Here is a 22,209-nt window from a genome sequence, read left to right as displayed (position 1 = left end):
CCAAGAGTCTCCACGTGGCCCATTCATCATTCCAGATAAGTGCAGGGGCCGTGTGGAGGGACTGGGAGGGCAAAAAACAGGCCTACCGGAGGTTCTGGAAGTACAGAAACGAACTTGTTTCCAGTCTCTGGAGGGCCTCTGGACCCCAGGGAAAGCAGTTTTCACCCTCAAGGAAAGCCTCCGGAGCCTGGGGAGGGTGAAAAACACCACTCCCTGCTATGGTGCAGACGGCCGACTAGGCCACACCCACTATGGCCATGCCCACCCAGCAACAGGGCAGCGAACCTGTTGCTAAAGGATCTGAAGCCCACCCCTGTATATGATCACATATTATGATCACATAGCAAGATTACTATGTGTGCAGAAATAGAAAACTAAAGACGCTCCAAACACTGAAGATTGGATATTTAAAGTTATGGATTTGGCAGAGATAACAAAACTGATATGTGTAGTGAGGGAAAAATCTACCAAGGTTTTTATTAAAGACTAGAGTGTATTTATGGATTATATTACAAAAATAGGGGGAAAATAGCCTGATGACAAAGGATTTTAATAGATTAAATAAGGGGAGACAACAGAAAGTTTAAATAGTGATTGCAAAAATAGAATACGACATAGTTGAGGGATCCATGAAGAAAGTGAAGGTGGAAGTGGATTATAGGGTTTTTTTCTAATTTAAATGTTTAGTTTTATATTTGTAGGTTGATGTTTTAGTGTGTGCTTATGAATTGTATTTTTATGTTTATTTTATGTGTAGAATTTTAATAAGGTTTATATAGATAGTTAATACTCTAGGGCAGAGTTCCCCAACCTTTCCAGCTTTGCGGACTGTCTTGGGAGTTGGGGGGGGATTTCTGGCATCCTAAGGACACACCGAGCAGATGTCCCGGTGTGGTTGGCTGTTTCCTATAACAAAATAAACAGAAGTGATTGGTGGGCTGTGGTTGGCCCTTAGGGAAAAGGGGGAATTAAGTATGCTTGCTTTTGCACAGGAAACCCAGAATTGGTTTTGCATTCTGTGCAGTGGTGGGTTGTTGGTTCTGTCCGGTTCTATAGAACCGGTAGTAAAACTGGTGGGAAGCTCCGCCCACCTGGCACGACATCATCATTGGTGATCTGTGCATGTGCAAGAGCTTCTGCCCATGCGCAGAGGAATGCACGCATGCACGCATGAGTGAAGCGCAATCCCACTGTGAACCGGTAGTAAAGGTAAGTGAAACCCACCCCTGATTCTGTGCCAATGTGGTTTATTCAGTAAAGTTTTATACTTTTGGTAAAATAATGTCTCAGGAGTTCCTTTTTCTGGATTTGCCAACTGGACAATTGATACCCATTTCCGAATGGTTCAAGGTCCAGCATGGTTGGCTCAGGAATTATGGGAATTGAAGTCCACAAGTCATAAAAATGCCATCGGTCCCCACCCCTGCTCTAGGGCTATTGAATATGTATAAGGTCCACTAAAGTGAGGTATTTTGGTACTCATTTCTTTGACTTTTGTTATTTTAGAAGTTTATTTGTTGAGATGTGTCATCCCCCATAATGTGCTGATACCACTTTGTTTTCCTCACACTGGTCATGGTCACTGTCCTGTCAGCTTTATCTTTCTATTAAAGCAGAGATGTTGAGGGATTTTTAGTTCAATTTTTACTATAATATTTTCCTAACATTGTGGCAGATTCTCTTGAGCTTTTACATTTCATCCTCTCATAAAAAATGTAATAATCTCATTTGATATCTTTTTCTTTCTACACACTAAAGATAGAATGTATTGTTTGGTTTGCTTACATCTCTGTTGCAAAGTCAGGTCATGCATTTTTCTCTTTCAACTCATTTCCTATTTGAGCATCTGAAACTTTTGATCCAGAATCACAAAGCCACTTATTGTTTGCAACAAACTTTTGTTGGTGACAAAGTGGACAGAATATCTAAACAATAATAATAATAATAATAATAATAATAATAATAATAATAATAATAATAATAACAACAACTACTACTACTACTACTACTACTACTACTACTACTACTATTACTACTACTACTACTATTATGGTTAATCTTTGATGAGATTCACAGCCTTTGAGGCTGGTTAATAGCTCAGTAGCTCGAGTCCTAACCAAGGACCTAGGAACTGTTAAGGTACTATTATTATTATTATTATTATTATTATTATTATTATTATTATTATTATTTATTGGTTAATCTTTAGTGAGATTCACAGCCTTTGAGGCTGGTTAATAGCTCAGCAGCTCGAGTCCTAACCAAGGACCTAGGAACTGTTAAAGTATCGTCGGAGGATGTAAGCTGTTCCGAGTAAGGTGGTTTTTTGTAGAGTCAAAATGTTCAAGTCCGGCAAATTTAGAATTTCTAAATAGCGGGGTATTGCTCCAAGGGCTCCAATTACAATCGGGACAACACACGATTTCTTTTTCCACAGTCGCTCAACTTCAATTTGTAAGTCCCTGTACTTTGTGATTTTTTCTTGCTGCTTATCTTCAATCCGTACATCACCAGGTATTGCAATGTCAGTGAACCATACTTTTTTCTTTTCAACTATTGTTAGGTCAGGTGTGTTGTGGACCAAGTGCCTGTCAGTCTGAATCCTAAAGTCCCACAAGATCTTGAGTTTCTCATTCTCTAAAACTTTCTCAACCTGATATTCCCAGTGGTTTTTGCTGTACTCAAATCCAAACTTCTGGCACAATTTCCAGTGAATGATCTTAGCAACATGGTCATGGCGTTGTAGGTAGCCAGTTTGTGAAATTTTGCTGCATCCACTGATCAGGTGGTCGACTGTCTCATCTTTCTCATTGCAGAGGCGGCATTTGCTGTTGGTGGTAACATGTTGAATTTTTGCCTTCATGCAGTTTGTGGCTAAGACTTGTTCTTGAGCTGCCAAAATAAAGCTTTCTGTTTCTTTTTCAGTACTCCTGATCTTAACCAGTTCCAAGTTAGTTTCTGGTCAGCTTTGCCTTCAATACTTTTCAATACTTATTATTATTATTATTATTATTATTATTATTATTATTATTATTATTTTCCATCAACAAAGTGACATCGACAGGTTGTACCTGCCAAGAAAAATAGGGGGGAGGGGACTATTGCAAATCCATCAAACTGTAGAAGAAAAAAAAACAAAGTACAGAAAAATTGCTGCAGGCTGTGAAAATGAGAATATTATAAAAACAACAGAAACAAAGGCAGAATATAACAGATGGATGACAGATTAAATAGATGGAAAACCAAATCTTTGCATGGACAGCATTTGAAAAACATTGAAGGAAAATGTGATGACAACTTTACATGGGCATGGCTTAAGATGGGAACCATCAAGAAAGAAATGGAAGGTTTAATACTCGCTGCTCAAGAACAAGCACTACAAACTAATGCCATGAAAGCAAAGATACAAAAATCCACCGACAATCCAAACTACCGACCTTGAAACAACAAAGTTGAAACTGTTTCACATTTAATATGTGAATGCCGCAAAATCGCACAAACTGATTACAAAGCTAGACACAACAGAGTTGCTAAATTAATCCACTGGTCATTATGTAAAAAATACAACTTTCCTGTATCCAAAAAGTCATGGGCACATAAAGTGGAAAAAGTTATACAAAATGAGAAGATGAAGATCTTGTGGGACTTTCAAATACAGACAGATTGTCACTTGGAACACAAGATGCCAGATATCATAGTTGTCGAAAACCAAAATGTACAATTTATTGACATTGTGGTACCAGGAGATGCCAGAGTTGAAGAAAAAGAACTGGAAAAAATCACAAAATATTGCAACCTGGCCATCGAAACTACATGGCTATGGATGAAACATGTCACAGTGATACCCATTGTCATTGGGGCACTTGGTACCATGTCCAAGAATTTTCAAAGCACACCAAGAAATTGCAGCTTCCTGAAATAACACCAGCAGAACTGCAAAAAACTGTGCTATTCGGAACATCATATATTTTAAGAAGATACTTGGTTGATACCTTGGACGCTGGCAGCAACCTGTATCAACCATTAGCACCAGTCAATGGTATTTGTGACACATTTTTAAATGTCGTTGACTGAGTTTCATTTTTAATGAATAAAAGAGAATAATAATAATAATAATAATAATAATAATAATAATAATAATAATTTCTCCCAAATTTTCAGCAGCTTGACTCCCCTCTTCAATATATTATGGATAAAAAGCTGGAACAAGGGTAGAACCCTGTGGCCCCAATATCCTTCACACCTGGATTTTACTGACTGGGACTCCAGAGAATAACTATAGGTGTAAATATTTCTCATCTTTAATTTAGGGGTATTTTTTATTTTATTTTCTGGTTTTCTTAATTCTTCCTCTCTCTCTCTCTCCACACACAAATAAACAAGCAAACAAGAATACCCAAAACTGCGATTGTTCTCATCTCTAAATTTAATACTTGGATCACCTGAGGTGTACTTTTGCAATATAATGCTTGTCACATAGAACATGGCTGCTTTTGAGCCTAGTTCCCTTCAGTGTGATATAGGATATCTTAATAATTACCTTGGCTATGTATGCAAATTGTTACCTGCATTAACAGAGGCAGTGGGCGGATTCAGTGGATTATCACTGCATTGTGGATGTCAAATCCATTTTTTTAAAAACAACAACAACCACCCTTTTTTTGTTTGTGACAGATTCATGTTGTCTTCCTTGAAATTAATACTATTGTTTTCAGGATGCTTGCAGATTCTCTTTATGGTCTGCTTTAGAATCTTCTGACTGGCTGGTTTGTAATTCCTTGGCTCCTCCTTTTTGAAGCTACAGACAAATTTGTATTCTTTCAGCAATCTTATACTGAGTACTTTAATAAGATCATTAGAGCTACACTCCTACATCCTTCTGCAATGCATAAGACTTTACCTCAGGTCATTGAGTCAGAATTTTTATCTCCAGTTCTTTAAATCCTCAATTTAAACTCTCCTAATCAAGCCAAACACATATTTACCAGCTGTTGTAAAATGAAACCCAACTCATGTCAGTAATCTAGTTGTTTTGGCTTAGGCAACAAATTACAGTAAAATACCAGTGTGTTACAAGTAGTCCTCAATTTAGGTCAGGGTGAAATCTAAAATTTGTTACTACCGTGGGCATGGCTTGGTGGTGGTGGTGTAATGTGACTGGGTGGGCGTGGCCAACTTTTTTTTTTAACTTTTAAAAGCATTTTTTCTACCACCTCTTCGGCCAAAGAGGCTTCTAAAAGCATTAGAAGCCTTTGACGATCAAGCAGCTCAGCTAGGATCGCCAGAGGCTTTTAAAGGCATTTTTTTTCCTACAACTTCTTTGGTAGAAGAGGTTGAAAAAAAATGCTTTTAAAAGCCTCTGACGATCCCAGCTGAGCCCAGGGCCGGATTTAGATGAAAAGAGGCCCTAGGCTATTCCACTTATGAGGCCCTTTCACCTCCCATTTTTAAGTTTGTAAATTACATGAGAGATAATAAAATACATCATTACTGTGATATATATCAATATGTTAAATGAAACATGTTGTGATTGGTACTAACCTTTATAAAAAATGTGGCACGGATAATAAATAAAAAAAAGTCGAGAACACTTATTTGGACATTTATTCTCAGCACCATATATAGTACTTGTAACAATAACTAATCAAACATAACACACAACATTTACAAAGAAACAAAATTCAAATAATGAAAATCTTTGACTACAAAAATAAAATACGCAATAAAAATTATCATATTTTCTATCAAATTAAATTAAATATATTCAATACATTGAAGATTAAACCAAATTCAATTCAGATAAATTTATTTCATAATAATTCGCATTTAAAGTTTAAATATGAATTATTATGAATTTTAAGTCTTAAACTAAACCAAAAATGGAACTTTATTCAAACAAAATCCAGATCACAAAAAAGAAAATATCAAATTGTATATCATATTAAATTTTATGTTAATAGTTATTTTATTTAAGAACTGATTCAATCCAAGTATACATTTAAAATGAAATAGTAGATTAGAAGAATTTCTCTCTAAACTTTTTCACACAGAATTCTTCTATAAGTTCATCAAAATCTATTTTTCTGAGGGTCTCATTTTTGATGCACAAAATACTCAATGAAGACAACCTCTTCTGGGTCATTGTGCTTCTTAATTGATTTTTGATATTTTTAAGTCTTGAAAATGACCTTTCTCCAGTACAATTAGTGACTATTAAACTGAGACTTCAACTGGGACTTCAACTCCAGAGTTCCTCAGCCAGCCTTTAACGTGTCCCGCTTCCCTCCCCAAAGCCCTCGAGGTGGCTGCAGGGGGGGGGGGAAGAAAAGAAAAGGCTTTGAAGGGGTGTGTGTGTTTGGCAGCGCTAAAGTGAGCCACGCGATCCTGCCACCTCTGCCTCTTCCTTCTCTCTGCCTCCATAGAAGTCGGAGGGGAAAAAGCAGTTGCTTTGCTGAGCGCTTCTCCGTGTTTCCAGTGAGGGCGGCTGATTTGGGATGAAATGCGGAGAAACGCTCCTTTTTCCTCTCTGACTTCTATTTGCAGAGAGAGGCAGAGGTGGAGGCAGCAGCGATCGCAGCCGGCGTTGTTACCCAGCGGGCTCCCTTCACGTGGCTCACTTCAGTGCAGTCAAACACACACACATACACCTTCGAAGGCTTCAGAAGCCAAGGGGTTTTTTTTCTTTTCCCCTCCTGCAGCTGCTTGGAGGGCTTTGCGGCGTGGACGCCGCCGCCTCCCAAGGTTTGGGGAGAGAAGCGGGGCGCATTAAAGAAAGCTAAAAGGGAAGTGGGGTGGGGGTGGATGGCAAGCTGGGGATGCCTGGAAGGCAGCCTGGAAGGCAGCCTGGAAGGCAGGCAAGCATGGCAGAGCTTCGGGGAAGGAAGGAAGCTGCTAGCTCTCTTCCCCACAGCCGGGTGGCCCTGCCATGCTTGCCTGCCTTCCCGGCAGTCCCGGGAGCCAAGCCCGCTTCCCTGCCTTCGCAAGCTGGTCTCGGGGACACTGGGAAGGCCATGTGGAAGGCAGGGAAGTATGGCAGGGCTACGGGCTGCGGGGAAGGGAGTAGGGGAGGCAGGTTGGGATGGTGGGGGCAGAGGGGGGCCAGGGGCAGCTAGGTAGGCCACAACTCACAGGCTTACCTGGCAGGCGCAGTACTTTAGGCAGGCAAGCTGCAAGCGAGGACCCACACAGGATCACTGAAGAGTGACTGGGTGGAGGGGGCGGGGCGAGCGAGCGTCGGGCGGTTGGGGCGAGCGATGGGACTGGTTCAGGGGCGTGGCCAGCCAGCAGCAACCCACCACTGCTGCGAGGCCAATAAATTAAAAAAACACCGAACCGTTTGTTAAATTACTGGCTCGCCCCGCCCCACCCCCACTATTTATTGGCAAGGGGCGGGGCGAGCCAGCAATTTAAGAACCGGCAGAATCCCACCACTGTGTAGGCCCCTCTTGATCTTGAGGCCCTAGGCTGAAGCCTAGTTAGCCTATAGGAAAATCCGGCCCTGGCTGAGCCGCACGATCATCGGAGGCTTTTTTTTTTTTTACTTTTAAAAGCATTTTTTCGGCCGAAGAGGTTGTAGAAAAAATGCTTTTAAAAGTAAAAAAACCCAGCCTCTGATGATCGCGCAGCTCAGCTGGGCATGGGGGGGCACAGGGATCTTTGCTACCAATTCTCCGAACCACCCGCTGCCATCGCTACCGGATTGGGCGATCTGGTCCGCACCGGGTGTATTTCACCACTGATTTAGGTCTACAATTGATCCAGGATTTCCATTACTAAGATGGTTGTTACGTGAAGACACATTTAATTTTACAACTATTTTTGCCATGGTTGCTAAGTGAATCACTGTGTTTGTTAAGTGAATCACATGGTTGTTAAGCAAATCCAGCTTCCACCATTGACTTTGCTTATCAGAAACTGGCTGGGAAGGTCACAAATGGTGATCATGTGACCTCGGAATGCTGCAACCATTGTACATACCTGCTTCTTGCCAAGCTCACTCCCAATTTTGATCACGTGAGTGTGCAGATGCTGCAACTGTCACAGTATGAGGACAGTTCATAAATCATTTTTCTCAGTGCCTTTGTAACGTCAATTGGTCAGCAAACAAAGGGTGCTAACTTTAGGCTACTAGATGTATTAAAGAGAAATAGCTATAGAAAAGTAGGAGGGAACAGAGTTCCTGCTGTTCCTGTATTTCTTTGGATCTTCCCCATCTGCAGAGTTTCTTATGCTTATCTCTGTTAGCTTTTACCGCATAGTATGTTGCTTAAAGTTTACTAATTGAATCTGTTATTAACAGTTGCATAAAAGAGCTCACTCAGAAATGGTGCGTGAAGCATCCCAAAATTGATTTAGTTCGGGGGGAGGGGGGGGAAAGAATGTTTGCATTCACACATTAGTACAACTGCACATTGCATGATAAAAATCTATGGTAAGCACCCTATTCCATTGGATGCAATCAATTGATTCAGAGATTCTGTGAGCCCTGTTCATTTTTAATGGACATTGTGTGAGTGACAGATATAAAAATGGACAGGATTTTATTACACAGTTGTGGCCACTATCTTAATTTTTTGATACAGCTTCCACATACACACACATATACATATGCTCCTGCTTTTAAGAATGGCATGGAATCATACCCAGTGAATGATGATCAAGAACTGCTGTTCTGCTTAAAATTTTCCTGGCTAGAATTTACAGGGAAAATAAAAATAAAGGTCTAATGGTTAAGGCATCAAGTTAGAAGCCAGGAGACTGTGAGTTCTAGTCCTGCCTTAAGGATGAAAGACAGCTTCGTGGGTTTGGGCCAGTCATTCTCTTTCAGCCAAGCTCATTTCACAGGCCTCTCCTCTCCACTCCTCTCCTCATCCTTTCCCCCTACCCCTACCCCTTCCCCACTCCTCTCCCCATCCTTTCCCCCTACCCCTTTCCCTCTTCTCTTCTCAACTCTCCTCTCCCTTCCTCTCCCCTCCCCTCCCCTCCCCCCTCCCCCTTCCCTTCCCTTCCCTTCCCTTCCCTTCCCTTCCCTTCCCTTCCCTTCCCTTCCCTTCTCTTCTCTTCTCTTCTCTTCTCTTCTCTTCTCTTCTCTTCTCTTCTCTTCTCTTCTCTTATGTCCATCTATAAACTTTAGTTTAGGCTGCTTATTTTCAGTTGATAAAAATGTCCCTCACAGTCATACCTGTTATTTTCTTCTTTGAAATAAAAATCAATTTGTTGCAGCAATGTCCTAGCCACAGGACTTTCAGTGATAGACTCTGTGAACATTTGCCACAAGCCCTGTCCAGAAAGTGAAACTGATTGTATCTGCATGCTGTCCCTTTTTTCTGTCCTGACAGCAATACTATATAATTACATATTTAGTATGCATGCATTTATATACACTTGTACATAAATTCCTGGTGGCTCACAGCATAAAGAAAAATAGCAGTAACTTTTAAAATAAAATAAAACACACAATAAAATAGACAAACCCAAATTCCCCAAACCCCAATCAAAGACATTTGGTGTCAGCCCATAATGCCTTCGAAAAGGCTCCATTTTAAGAACTTCTGGAAGATCACCAAAATTGGGCCCAAAACTATATCAAATGTCAGCAGAAATACCAGAATTGTATGAAAATCTATCTTTCTCTCATGATATTTGCTCCCTATAGAGCAGGGGTCTCCAAACTTGGCAACTTTAAGTCTGGAGGATTTCAACTCCCAGAATTCTGGGAGTTGATGTCCTCCAGGCTTAAAATTGCCAAGGTTGGAGACCCCTCTATAGAGAACACTCTCTGTTTTCAAAGCCCTTGGATAATTCCTCTACCACTTTAAGGGTTTCCAAAAGTCATTGGAGCCAAAGATGAATGCTCATCTGCAATGAGAAGAATGGACATAACATGTCCATGTAGTCTTCTCCATCTGATCTGAATAAGATCAGATATGGTTTAGAAGTAATGAGCAATGACTAAGGAGAGCCAAATTCAAATCTAGATTTCACTAGATGACATTGTGCTGGAGGGTACACTAATCTACGGTTATCTTTATAATGAGTTCTTTAATAACCTATAATTAGGTGGTTCCATATATTGGGTTTAGGATTATAAACTGCCTAGAATTGATTGAGTAGGCAACACAAAAATCTCCATAAAATACATGTATAAATACACAGACCCTAGTTTGCTCAGCTGAATTGAACTCATACAGTAAGCTAAGCCAAACCACACTGTGATTTGGCATGATGGGTGAGTCCAATTTGTACTTCACTAACTCCACACACACACATACACACACACATACACACACATGGACTTGATGGTGCATAATAAATCAACAAGTTATAAGAGGGGCAGGTGTTGAAATGTGTATTATAATGTATTGCACAAAACACCAAAGGCTGAAACTTGTGATGTGATGTCATAATGCATGTTTCATCATAATCAAGATTAGAAATGTTCATAAACCTCATCCTGGGTACTCATGCATAGGAAGTTGCCTTCCTATGTATAACTGGTATGCATGAATGTTCCTTTATACATAGGAATGTATCTCTGCTCCCTAGTCATATCTTTGGGTAAACCCTTTTAATAACATTTCTAATAAAATCACCATTGGCCCAAAGATCAAACATAAGACTATCATTTGTCTATTTGATGCTCCTAAATAATTTTGAAATATCCCCACTATATAAAGATTATTTAGGAGTATCAGATGGGATTGCATTGTGAAGCTCATCTGAACCCATTTTATAAATTCTTTTTCCATGGATGGAAGAGAAAGAACATCCTTTATCCTGATAACCATCAGCTTTCTGATGAGTCTCTATCACTAGTATATGTGGGATCCTTTGAAGGGGAAGGTAGCCATACTGGTATTAACTTCATGGAATTAAGAGCTTGATCGCACTAAATTTAGATTGCATGGATGAACCATTTGCTAAATGAATGGATATGTAAGAGGCAAAGCAACAGAAATAGGGATGCATTTGCAGATGGAGAGAGGTCTAGAGGTGTGTTGGCCTAGAAGTGAAGACTCTCACCTCCCACTTGGAAGGTTGAGAGTTCAATCCTAGACAAAGACAGAAGTTTCTTGATCAGGGCACAAAGAGAAAATACCTGCTGCAAACTCCGCATAGGCATTAGGAAGGGCATTCAGACAGTAAATGCTCAGCTCCACTCATTCACGCAGACTACACCCTGAAGCAAGGGATTACACAGTTATAAAAAGAATTGCAGGTGGAGACAGAAAGCACACAGTATCAGTTCCATTGTTAACTCTGAATAGGGCTTACGTTTAAGCCATAGTTATCTTAGATAGGCCAGCAGGAACACTTAACACTCCATGTACTCTTCAACCATTTTACAAACTATATTTAATTTACAATCTCTTGTTCTTTGCATTATTCCTGTCATATCACGGGGTCCGTTTTGTATTTCGCCCACCACTCAGTTCAATCTGCAGTGGGGCATGTGACTTCAGCTTGCATGTCTTCATGCAGGCAGGCAGGCCATTGCTTTTTTTCATCTGCCTTGGGGCCGCCAGCTGTCTGGACTGAGTGCAAGTGTCCGCCTTGTGATGGATTCTGCACCAGCTCTGACCAGATGTCTGTACCATCACATCTTCACTTCTCTCATTTTGTCTAGAAATGGGGCGACTTTGAAGGCCTTTCGGATGTCTTCGTTCATCATATGATCCAACCTCATGACCCCCAATGATCATCTCTGATCATTCGCATTTCCATTGTGTGCAGGGTCTGTTTGTGTTTCTTCATTGTTGGCCAGCATTCCACCCAGAGTGACAACCATGAGGTAGATGTTCAATTTAAGCTAGAATGTAAAACATTCTGTGACAAATGAAATTCCCCCTTGATTATATACTTAAACTACAATTAAGGTGGCATAACTAAGAGCTTCAAATGTCACATAATGTTCTACATTTTAGTAAGCTATGCCCCCACCCCACTGTAACCAGTTGCCCTGAAACATACAGTACTTCTTGTCAGCTCTATCAGTTATTAATAACTCACTTCCTTCCCTTTATCTCATGGTCTCTGGTAGACCGCAGCTGCAAAATTATGAGGATTTCTTGCATGCTCTTCAATTTTCACAAAGAAGAGTCAAACAATGAAATGGAATCAATGCAAGATTGAAGCACTGGGTATTTGTAACAATCAGGAAACCTCTTAGTGAATGCCAGCTTATTGATGTGGCACTTTTGCCATCAGCCCCCAGAGAACTTTCATTTGAAGTCCTATCAAAAAAGAACACAAGATTCCAAAATTGCATAGGCAACAACAGCAGCAACAACAGTAACAATGAGGGGACACTTTTAATGAGGCCCCATTGGACTTTTTGGTTTGCTAGTCATTAAGACCCTCAATCCCTTGTGATCAATGCTCTCTCTTCTACTGTTTGCCTGAAGCGTTCTTGGTGAAGCTGGAAACATGATCCAGATCTGCCTTGGGAGTGAAATCATTTCCATTTCAATATCAAAGCCCAAAGATGGACTTTTTAGCACAGGAAAAAAAAAACTTTAAAAGATGAGAGGGGAGATTCTTTCCAGCTATAGAAGTTAGCCATACCTCCTGGGAGATTGTTCTAGCTACTGTAAACCTCTGTTCTGAATGAAATCATTACATCCATTCATCTATCAGAGTGATATGTTCAGAACAGAACAGCTGATGTGATTAAACACCTTTGGAATGACTTGATAGTGATTTTCTTCAGGATTTCTCTTGCTCTCCTGGCAAGACTAATATTTAAAAAGTCTTAATTATGTCCCGGAGTACGAGTTCCAACAGTCCTAAATTCCTTATCCTGGGGCTACTTGATGCAATTTTTTTCTAGGGCTGGAAAAGACATTTGTCCAATTGCACTTTTAGGTGAACTCAAGGCCAGCCCACAACTTTTGGGCATCTGAGATGGGGAGTTGCCTGCTGACCTCAAACCAGGGCTGGGTTGTTGGGTGTTCCCAGGGATTTGGGAGAACCTCTAGCTAGCTATTCTGTGCAGTTCAGACCCCCAAATCCCACTCCTGGCTGGCCCTGCCCACCCCACCCCTCCCAAGAGTCCCCATGCAGCCTGTTTTGGATGCAGGTAAGTGCAGGGCCTCCGGAGACTGGGGAGGCCGTTTTTGCCCGCCTGGAGGCTTGAGCCTCCTGGAGGCTCAAGAAAAGCCTCTGGAGCTTGGGGAGGGCAAAAGTGCCCCCCTCCGCCATGATGCAGGAGGCTGACTAGGCCACACCCACCCAGCAACCAGGCAGAGAACCTGTTGCTAAAAATTTTTAAGTCCACCCCTGCCTCAAACCCCATAGCTGAAAGCTTTGAAAAGTCTTAATGCCTATGGAGAGTCTCAATCATCCAGGTAATGGTTGTCCTAAAGGTGCTTTTTCAAAAGGCAACTGGACTTTCTTGATTTTTTCCCTTGAAAATGTTTCGCTTCTTATCCAAGAAGCTTCTTCAGTTCTTCTTTCTCTGAAAGGTCTTTACTTGCCTTATTTCTTTATCAAGTTTATTTGCCTTCTTCCTGTTCCACTCCATCATGATAATGAACTGCTACCCACCTCATTTTAAAATTTTTGATTCAAAATTTTAAAAAATAGTAATATTCAAAGGCCTGCATAGCAAATATAACCTTTTTATTCTGATTGAGTGTTTTGTAGTCTGATTGAATAGTCTGGTGCTACAAATGTACAGTGAATAATCAGAAGAGCATCTTTTAACAGATCATATGGGAGAAGAGGCGTCTGTTAATCCTGAATGTTTACCAAATCTGAGCGTTTGTCAGTATTTATTATGCATCGACTTAAATCATTTGCATAAAGATGCTAACCTAGATTACATCCTTTGCATCAATTTATGCTGTTTGTATAATGACATCATTACACAAATGTATGCACATAATGGCAATAAAATATAACCCCACATTTAAGTGCCTCATCTGGATTACTTTCGATGCAAAGATTTGCCCATTATGTCCAGGAAACCTCCGAATATAAATTTTGTCTGTTATATGCCAAGTTTCCAAAAGCGGAATCTGTTGAGCTAAAGTTTTTTTCTCTTTAAAAGCTGAAAACACAAAACTGAATTGCACTTGAAAAATTAAAATGCCAACCCATTTTTAATTGTGATTTGGGCTCAAGCAGAATATGTATCCATATTTTCACCAAGATTAACACCATCCAAATTACCTGGAGAAAACAAAATCATTGTTTTCCCAAATGAAAACAATTGCTTTAGTCTACATTTCAGATAAATGAAATATTTATTCTGGTGAAGCATCTGGGATTTTGACTGAAGTCTTCATGAAATTATAATTTCTAACTTTTTGTGCCTAGAATATGTGACTGTTCAGGTACCTTCAATGGTCATTTTTAATAAAGAATCTGGCCAGTTTTGACATTGAAATCCTTGGGCTGGTTGCTAGGACACACTGGCATTAATGCTGACACTGTTTGGTTTCTTATTATTATTTTTATTATTTGATTTATATGCCGCCCTTCTCCGGAGACTCAGGGCGGCTTACAGTACGTTAAGCAATAGCCTTCATACTTTTGTATATTTTATACAAAGTCAGCTTATTGCCCCCACAAACTGGGTCCTCAATTTACCTACCTTAGAAAAGATGGAAGGCTGAGTCAATCTTGAGCCTGGCAAGAAGAGCAGAGTTATTGAAGCAGAGTTATTGTCATTCATATTTTTTCACAATGAAATGTTCTAATTTTTGGAATTTTTTAGAAAATAGGACTAAGAGTAACTATAATGGGCAAAAAGAATGCCTCAATCTTGTTTCTCATAGAGTCCACTTTGGCTCCAGAACTCTAAGTGTTCAAATTCACTATTAGTAAAAATTACCCCCCCCTCAAAAAAAAGACTTTCTATTGCCAACATCAAAGATGAACCTTCCATTATATCATGCAGCCCACTTCTCAAAGTTCTACACTACCAATACCTGGGGAAATGAAAATAATTTCAGACAGAAAGATCTGAGCACCAAAAGAATCGTTAGCCAAATAAGATTTATAATTACCACGAGTTCTTTCCCTTCCAGTCATCAAAAGTAACTAAATTATTTAAAAAAAATCAATGAACATCTTCTTTGATACTGTACCTGCTATCCTTTTATATTTACTGATGTCCATGTTTTCTTCTCTATCTTTTATCCCTTCTGGCAAGCAAATTTAATGTTTTCTATTCGCTAGTCTTTCTCATTTTCAGTAGTTATGTGTCTGCTTCTGTTCATTAAAGTTGTTATTAAAGTACTTCTGCAAATGGCTCTTTAGATTATCTACCCCATTTTTACAATTCCTTTAGCTTGTCTAAAAAGGCTTCCATTAATTCCATTGTTTCATTATTCTTTAGTCCCCTTCTTTCATCTCAAGAGACTTCCACTAGTTCATTCTTTTCTCTTATATTTGCTACGAAGGCAGATTATATCCTTGTTAATAATGACCTTAGCTATCATGCAACTAACCCATGATCTTTTTCATCTTTGTAAAAGATTTCTGCTCATGGTTCCAACATATGGTTGTATTCCCTTTTTGATCAAACCCCCAACCCTTTGCATTTCCTGAACATTTTTAAAAGAAAGAGAGAGTGAAGTATAAGTTCAAAAGTATGCATAGCTTTAATAGGACTATGTTTGAAATAACAATCAACTATTCATATTTTACTTACATATCATTTTTCTGGAGCCACGTGCCATTTCTATAAAGACACTGTGTTTGCTGCCAAATAATATTCTCCAGTTCATTATATTATGTTTGCTTTCTACTATATACTGTTTAACCACAACACTCTATGTGAGAAATCATACCCATAAAAATATCCATACTAATTTCAATAGAAGAGACAGCTCTATTCATGATATTCCTTGATGAATGTAAAGACTAAAGCAAGAACATATTTACTTAGTGTATCTTTCTGTCCATTTGAATTCAATTAATTTCAATGCAACAGTCCAAAACAATTTGAACAATAAAATGTACAAATACATACACATTTTTGTACAATAAATTCGTTCTTAAAAAAAGAAAAACAAGCAATTTACAATCCCCAAACAGCACAACAAAATACAGATATGATCTTACATCCTACTAAAATTACCAGCAAAATATTTCACTTCAATCAACATTTCATAAACTATGAATGTAAATGTCAACATTTATTTGCTTGATTATAAATGATATTTTGCAGTATTGCCCAGGCTACGGTCAGTTTTTCAACTATATCCTGAATCAAAATAATTTGTGTTTTTTTTTCAATTCTGCTTAAATATATTAAAATCATTTCAGGTCTGATAGGGCACTAACTTCATATTCTTTGGGCCAATTGCTAAAAAGTTCTCAGCACTATCTCTGGTGCCCTGGGGCTGCCTGAGTCAACCAAGGAAGAGGATCAAATTCTATGCTTATTCCAAAAATCAGAAATTAAAACAAACCAGAAGTGGTCTAGTTCTAAATATTATTCAGATGAAAACCTTTAAAAACTGCGAGAGAAGGAGAGCTACTGACATAGATCTAAAAGTGAAATGAGAAGGAATTATCTTTCCAAACCATGCATAAAGAATCATGGATCAAAGGAGATGTTATCCCTCTGCCCCCCCCCACTCTCTCTCTGTGTGAATTGTATGAACTGAAGAGAGTAGAAAAATAAAATATCTTAGAATAGGAAGTCTGCTGCATTTTTATTGCCCTTTGCTACAGTTACCACTATGGTTTTCTTAATTTTAGACAAACTTTACACTTCTCTATATCAATCACAAATTGATTTGTCCTCTTGTGAGGGAAAAAAGCAAAAATCCAACCAGTTTCATGAGGTGATGTTCACTGAGTTATTTCTGCATTTTTCTTTTACCTCTTATTTATTCCCTTCATTAACTAGTATTGGGGCCCAAAACTGCTAACTAGATATATGGCAAGATTGTTTGAGAAGATATTCTCTTGATTTACCTGGTGAACATTAGACAAATTGACATTTTAATGTTAGGAAACTATTTAGCATTATCAAGTATGAGTAACATAAGCAATATGAATAAATTACACAGTCAAATATTTGTGTACAAATATTAACGTTGTAATTAAAAGAAAATCCATGGTCATCTATAAGAGGGGTAAGATAGCTAGTGATAAAATGAGGACTATGATGACATGACTCCCCATGGCTTACATGTTTGTTAGGATGCTAGTACAACAGGGTAAATTTTACAGATTACCTCCAGAGTCACCTGAACCTGATCAGGTAACTTCTGGAGCTCGACTGGAGATTGGAAATGGATCGGATTGTCTATTCCAGGGGTCCCCAACCCCTGGCCAAGTCCTACTACAGGGCCATAGCCCATTTGGAACTGGGCCATGCAAACAATGTGCATGTATGAATGCATGCACAATTCCATTTGCATGAGCAATAGAGGCACGTTCCCACCAGTTGCACAAACGCACTTGCACCAGTCACGCTCAAGCTTGCCACTCTCACAGAACCATTGCCTCTCTCCCCCTTGCCTGCCCGCCAAGCTGGAAAGGTTGAGGACCACTGGTTTATGCGCATCCTAAATTGTTTTATCATTTCAGTCTCCACGGTATCCTATGCTTGCTTCTAAAGTGTTCACCAAAAAGCAGTATTTTTGATGGTATGTCAAAATTAAATCCATCAAGCTGTGCAGGATGTTACCGATTATGTAATGGAAATAACGTAACAGGAAATCTATTAAATCAGAATTTTATTAAGAAAGGAGATCGTCTAACTAGAAACAACTTTGAGCAGAGATTAAAATTTAACTTTGGGGAAAGAAGAATAAGCATACTCCATATATAAACCCAAATTGCCATGTCTGTACAGACATGTTATAAATTCTAACCTTAATTAAATAAAAGGTCTTACTGTTGTATCCCATGTTCTCCTTTTTCATCACTGCAGGACTTTATTCTGCTCTTTGCTAGAATGTATCTTATTAACTGATGTTTTTCTGTAATATTTATCCATGCAGGCCTGAATCTGCATCAATAATTAGACATTCAGATACTACTTTAATCACTGGCAATGTGTTCCTTGATTAACTAATATTTCCAAATATTGGATAATTAATGCATACATCGTTAATGAGATGGAAAGCTTGCGCTTGAAGTCTACTAGGAAGATACTCAGCAGGCTGTGAAACAGCATCTTCAGCAATCAACCTTGACCTGAAATCTGAGCACTTATTAGTTGTCATGATAATAAGAGCAACATGATGAAAGGAGAGGAATTAGCTCGATTCCATTTAAAATTACTTCAGTGGAGACTATGCTGAGAAGATTTATAGGTGAGGCAAAACACGGACAACACTGATTTTTGTTCAAGCTCATAGTTTGGAAAAACCTATCTGCATGATGAATGTGAGTTTCTTATCATCAAAAATAAATTTATATAACTTTGGTTTTGCCAAAATAAATTGAGTAAACCCTTAAAAAACATTTTGAGGACCTGACCGACAGAATATATATCACATCAATTCAGATTAACTCCTTTTACAGCAAAGGATGGGAATAGCAAATAATGGGAAATGAAAAGAAAGATTAGGGAGTGTCTCCAACGCAGATTGGGAGGTGGGATTCTCAGCAATCCAAAGATGATAAATTGGAAAGTGGGAAAAGAAAAGAGGAGAGGAGACATGAGATGAAAAACAGAAGGATTGCAAATCCTCACTGTCTTGTAAAACCTGTTGAAAACTGCACATAATGAGGCTGATCATGTTTCTTAGAATTGCCATTTTATTATTCATTATAATTGCTATTTGGCCTAGTGGCCAGTGAGATTCATCAGACCATGAGGACAAAGAATACAGAGCTCACAGTAGCATATCTGCCTTTGAAATCACCTTCCTCAGGAAATACATATGACCTCATTACTACTTCTGCTACTACCACTATATTTCTTCTACTTCTTCATGTAGGAAGGCATGTTTGCTTTGTGTCTATGTCTATGTTTCTTAAATGGAAGTATAACCGAAAACATTTGTTAGCAGTTGAAATATTATTTTAAAGTGATGATAATTGTGTTTTCAGAGGAATTGGTTTGGGGCTGCCAAATACCATCTATAGGAAACATCCAAAATGTGTGCGTAGACTGAAATGCCTACTTTTCAAGCTTTTGCAATGTGGTTTGCCATGCAAAAAACAGCCATCTAAAAACACATAATTACCAAAATGTGCATAGTAGAAGTGCTCATGAAAATGAGCTGTTGTTGTCAGCCATTCGGTCATGACTGACTCTCAGCCACTCTACAAGTCAGTACTTTCCATGCCCCTCTGTGTCTCACTGTCTCTTTCAGATCTGCCATGGTCATCCCAGTGTTATCCATTATTATTATTATTATTATTATTATTATTATTATTATTATTATTATTATTATTATTATTATTATTATGTTTTTTATTCATTAAACATGAAACTCAGTCAACTGAACATTTAAAATGTATCACAAATATTGACTGGTACTGATGGCACCCTAGGTATCAACCAAGTATTATTATTATTAACTGTTTTATTCATTAAATATGAAACTAAGTCAACTGAACATTTAAAAATGTGTCATAAATACAATTAACTGGTGCTAATGGTTGAGATACAGATTGCTGCCAGCATCCTAGATATCAACCAAGTATCTTCTTAAAATATACGATGTTCCGAGTAGCACAGTTTTTTGCAATTCCGCTGGTGTTACTGCAGGAAGCTGCAATTTCTTGATGTATTTTGTAAAATTCTTGGACATGGTACCAAGTGCCCCGATGACAATGGGTATCATTGTTACATGTTTCATCCATAGCTGTGTAGTTTCGATGGCCAGATTGCGATATTTTGTAATTTTTTTTCCAGTTCTTTTTCTTCGACTTTGGCGTCTCCTGGTACAGCAATATCAATAAACTGTACACTTTGGCCCTCAACAACCATGATATCTGGCATGTTATGTTCCAAATGACGATCCGTCTGTATTAGAAAGTCCCACAAGATCTTCACTTTCTCATTTTCGATAACGTTTCCACTTTGTGCTCCCATGACTTTTCGGATACAGGTATGTTTTTTTTTTTTTACATAATGACCATTATGTATATTATTATTATTATTATTATTATTATTATTATTATTATTATTGTTGTTGTTGTTGTTGTTGTTGTTGTTGTTGTTGTTGTTGTTGTTAAATTTATATTGCTGTCTATTCATCCATGGCGACTCAAGGCGGCTTACAGAATATAAAAACCACATTTAAAAACAATAAAATTAATTAAAAATCAAATAAATTAATATAGTAATAAAATCATAATAAAATCACTGCCTACCCCCCCACCCCCCATCCCAGCTAAAGCAGGGTCCCTTTAATGGGCTCCTTCCCACTCTGGGTTCACCAGGCCCGCTGACAGAACCAGGTCTTCAGCACCTTCTGGAAGAGTATTAGAGTGGGGGCCATTCTAATCTCTCTGTTCCAGAGAGAGGGAGCCACCATGGAAAAGGCCCACCAGGTGTATCTTCTGGGATGTATCTCCCTTGGGGATGGGACCCACTACATTCCCTGCCTTCCCACTCTGATGGGTCGGGTAGATGTAACCAGCAAAAGACAGTACCTCAGATGACCTGGTCCCAGGCCATGAAGGGCTTTGAAGGTGACAACTAGCACCTTGAATTGTACCCAATTGTACCCATTGGCTGCCTTGAATTGGCAGCCAATGCAGCTCCCACAGGAGAGGTTATACATGTGCACACCGCGGTCTGCACAAAACCATGTGGGTTGCTGCATTTTGCACCAACTGGAGCTTCCAGAGCTTTACAGTGTCCAGCCAGCGGGTACTAGATACTAGGGTGGCCCCTTCTGCTTTTTCTGCTAATCACTCCCAGCATGATTGATTTTTCAAGTGAGTCAGCTCACTCAACATGGCCAAAGTATAATAGCCTTTGTTTGGTGATCTTGGCTTCAACTGAGAGAAAATGAGTACAATTATTCATAAAGCAAGTTTTCTAATCAAGTATTGCAAATAAACCTGATATGGAAATAGTCTGCAAGAGAATGAGAATTTGGCAAAAGAGGAATGGGAAAAAACAAAGAAGTCATTCTAACTGTCGAGCTAACTGTTAACACTCCATGATTGTTAAAACAATTTCATAGAAAGCACCCAGACCAACCAGGAAATGCGGCAGGTAACAGATAATCAATGTCTTTGTTCTCACCCCTGCAGGAGGAAACCTGGTAGGGGGGGCAGCATGTCGAGTAGCAAATCTCCTCGACACACACGTGATGAACCTGATGGCAAGAACCTTACCCATGCAGGGAAGGGGTATTCAAGAATACATCCGGATTCAGCAACAAAGCACGGTGGAGGGGGATGCGCATCTAGGAAACACATTGATGGTGATAGGTAACGGACAGTATAGGAAAGAGGAAACCAAGTGGGGGGAAACCCAGGCACTCTGGAGCAAAAGCGGCGATGACAGCTGATGATATCATTCACCGGTATTCTCAGCCTTCGAATGGGAGGGGCGGGAGCTGGCAGTATATTCAAAGATGCTACAGCTGTAAACTCATTTACAACGCCTATAAAACCACAGCAATTGAGCAGCCAGCTAACTCCGTCTTTGAGCTGAAGTCACAGCGCCAACGTTTTCTGTAAGACCATTGTGTTAACCGAGATTAAACCCTGGGTTGTATTAGCCAATTCTGTGTGTGTGTTGTGCTTTACCCAGCTTCAGACAGATGGTTCCTGGAATGCTGAGACTAACTTTACAAATTAAAAGTGTTTTTTGTCAGGGCAATCTGGTCTACCCAGTTATGGGATGGAGCATACCGTTTCCGTTTTCACCTTTCAGCCCCAATCTAGGAGCCTTTATTTCTTTGTCAGTAAAACATTAATTCAACTCTACAAATGAAACTTGTACACATGCCCAGATGTTTTTTAAAGAATAATTATAATAGTGTTGTAGATTTGAATTTTTTTTTAGTTCATAGTTAAGTGTAATATAGGTGCCAACTGAACTTGGGGACAACATCAAAATGATGATACACATGTTACATCATCCCTCAATTGCTGTTCTTACATACTTGGGTACCAATATGGATGCAAGTAGGTGAATTGTAGTATCCATGTGATAATATCATTGCCAATGTTTTGTCATTGGCAATGATTGACTGATTGGGAGGTTCCCATGAGGGGCAATTGATTGTGAGATGTTAAGAAGATAGTGAAGTTGAAGTCACACTTTTA

The 22,209-nt window shown here is 39.2% G+C and overlaps 1 long non-coding RNA gene across 1 annotated transcript in view; it reads right to left on the bottom strand.

The window, feature by feature from the left end:
- LOC148114656 (uncharacterized) overlaps positions 1-7,206 on the bottom strand; it is a 45,392-nt gene extending 38,186 nt beyond the window's left edge. Inside the window, exon 1 of the long non-coding RNA XR_015733499.1 lies at positions 7,137-7,206. This is a non-coding gene — a long non-coding RNA (uncharacterized LOC148114656). The remainder of the gene's footprint in view (positions 1-7,136) is intronic.
- Between the last annotated feature and the right edge of the window lie 15,003 nt (positions 7,207-22,209).

The sequence above is a fragment of the Pantherophis guttatus genome, chromosome 3, assembly GCF_059756535.1.
Source record: "Pantherophis guttatus breed Tessera chromosome 3, ASM5975653v1, whole genome shotgun sequence".
In the NCBI taxonomy this organism is placed as follows: Eukaryota; Metazoa; Chordata; class Lepidosauria; order Squamata; family Colubridae; genus Pantherophis; species Pantherophis guttatus.
This window is presented reverse-complemented; position numbering and strand designations above follow the sequence as displayed.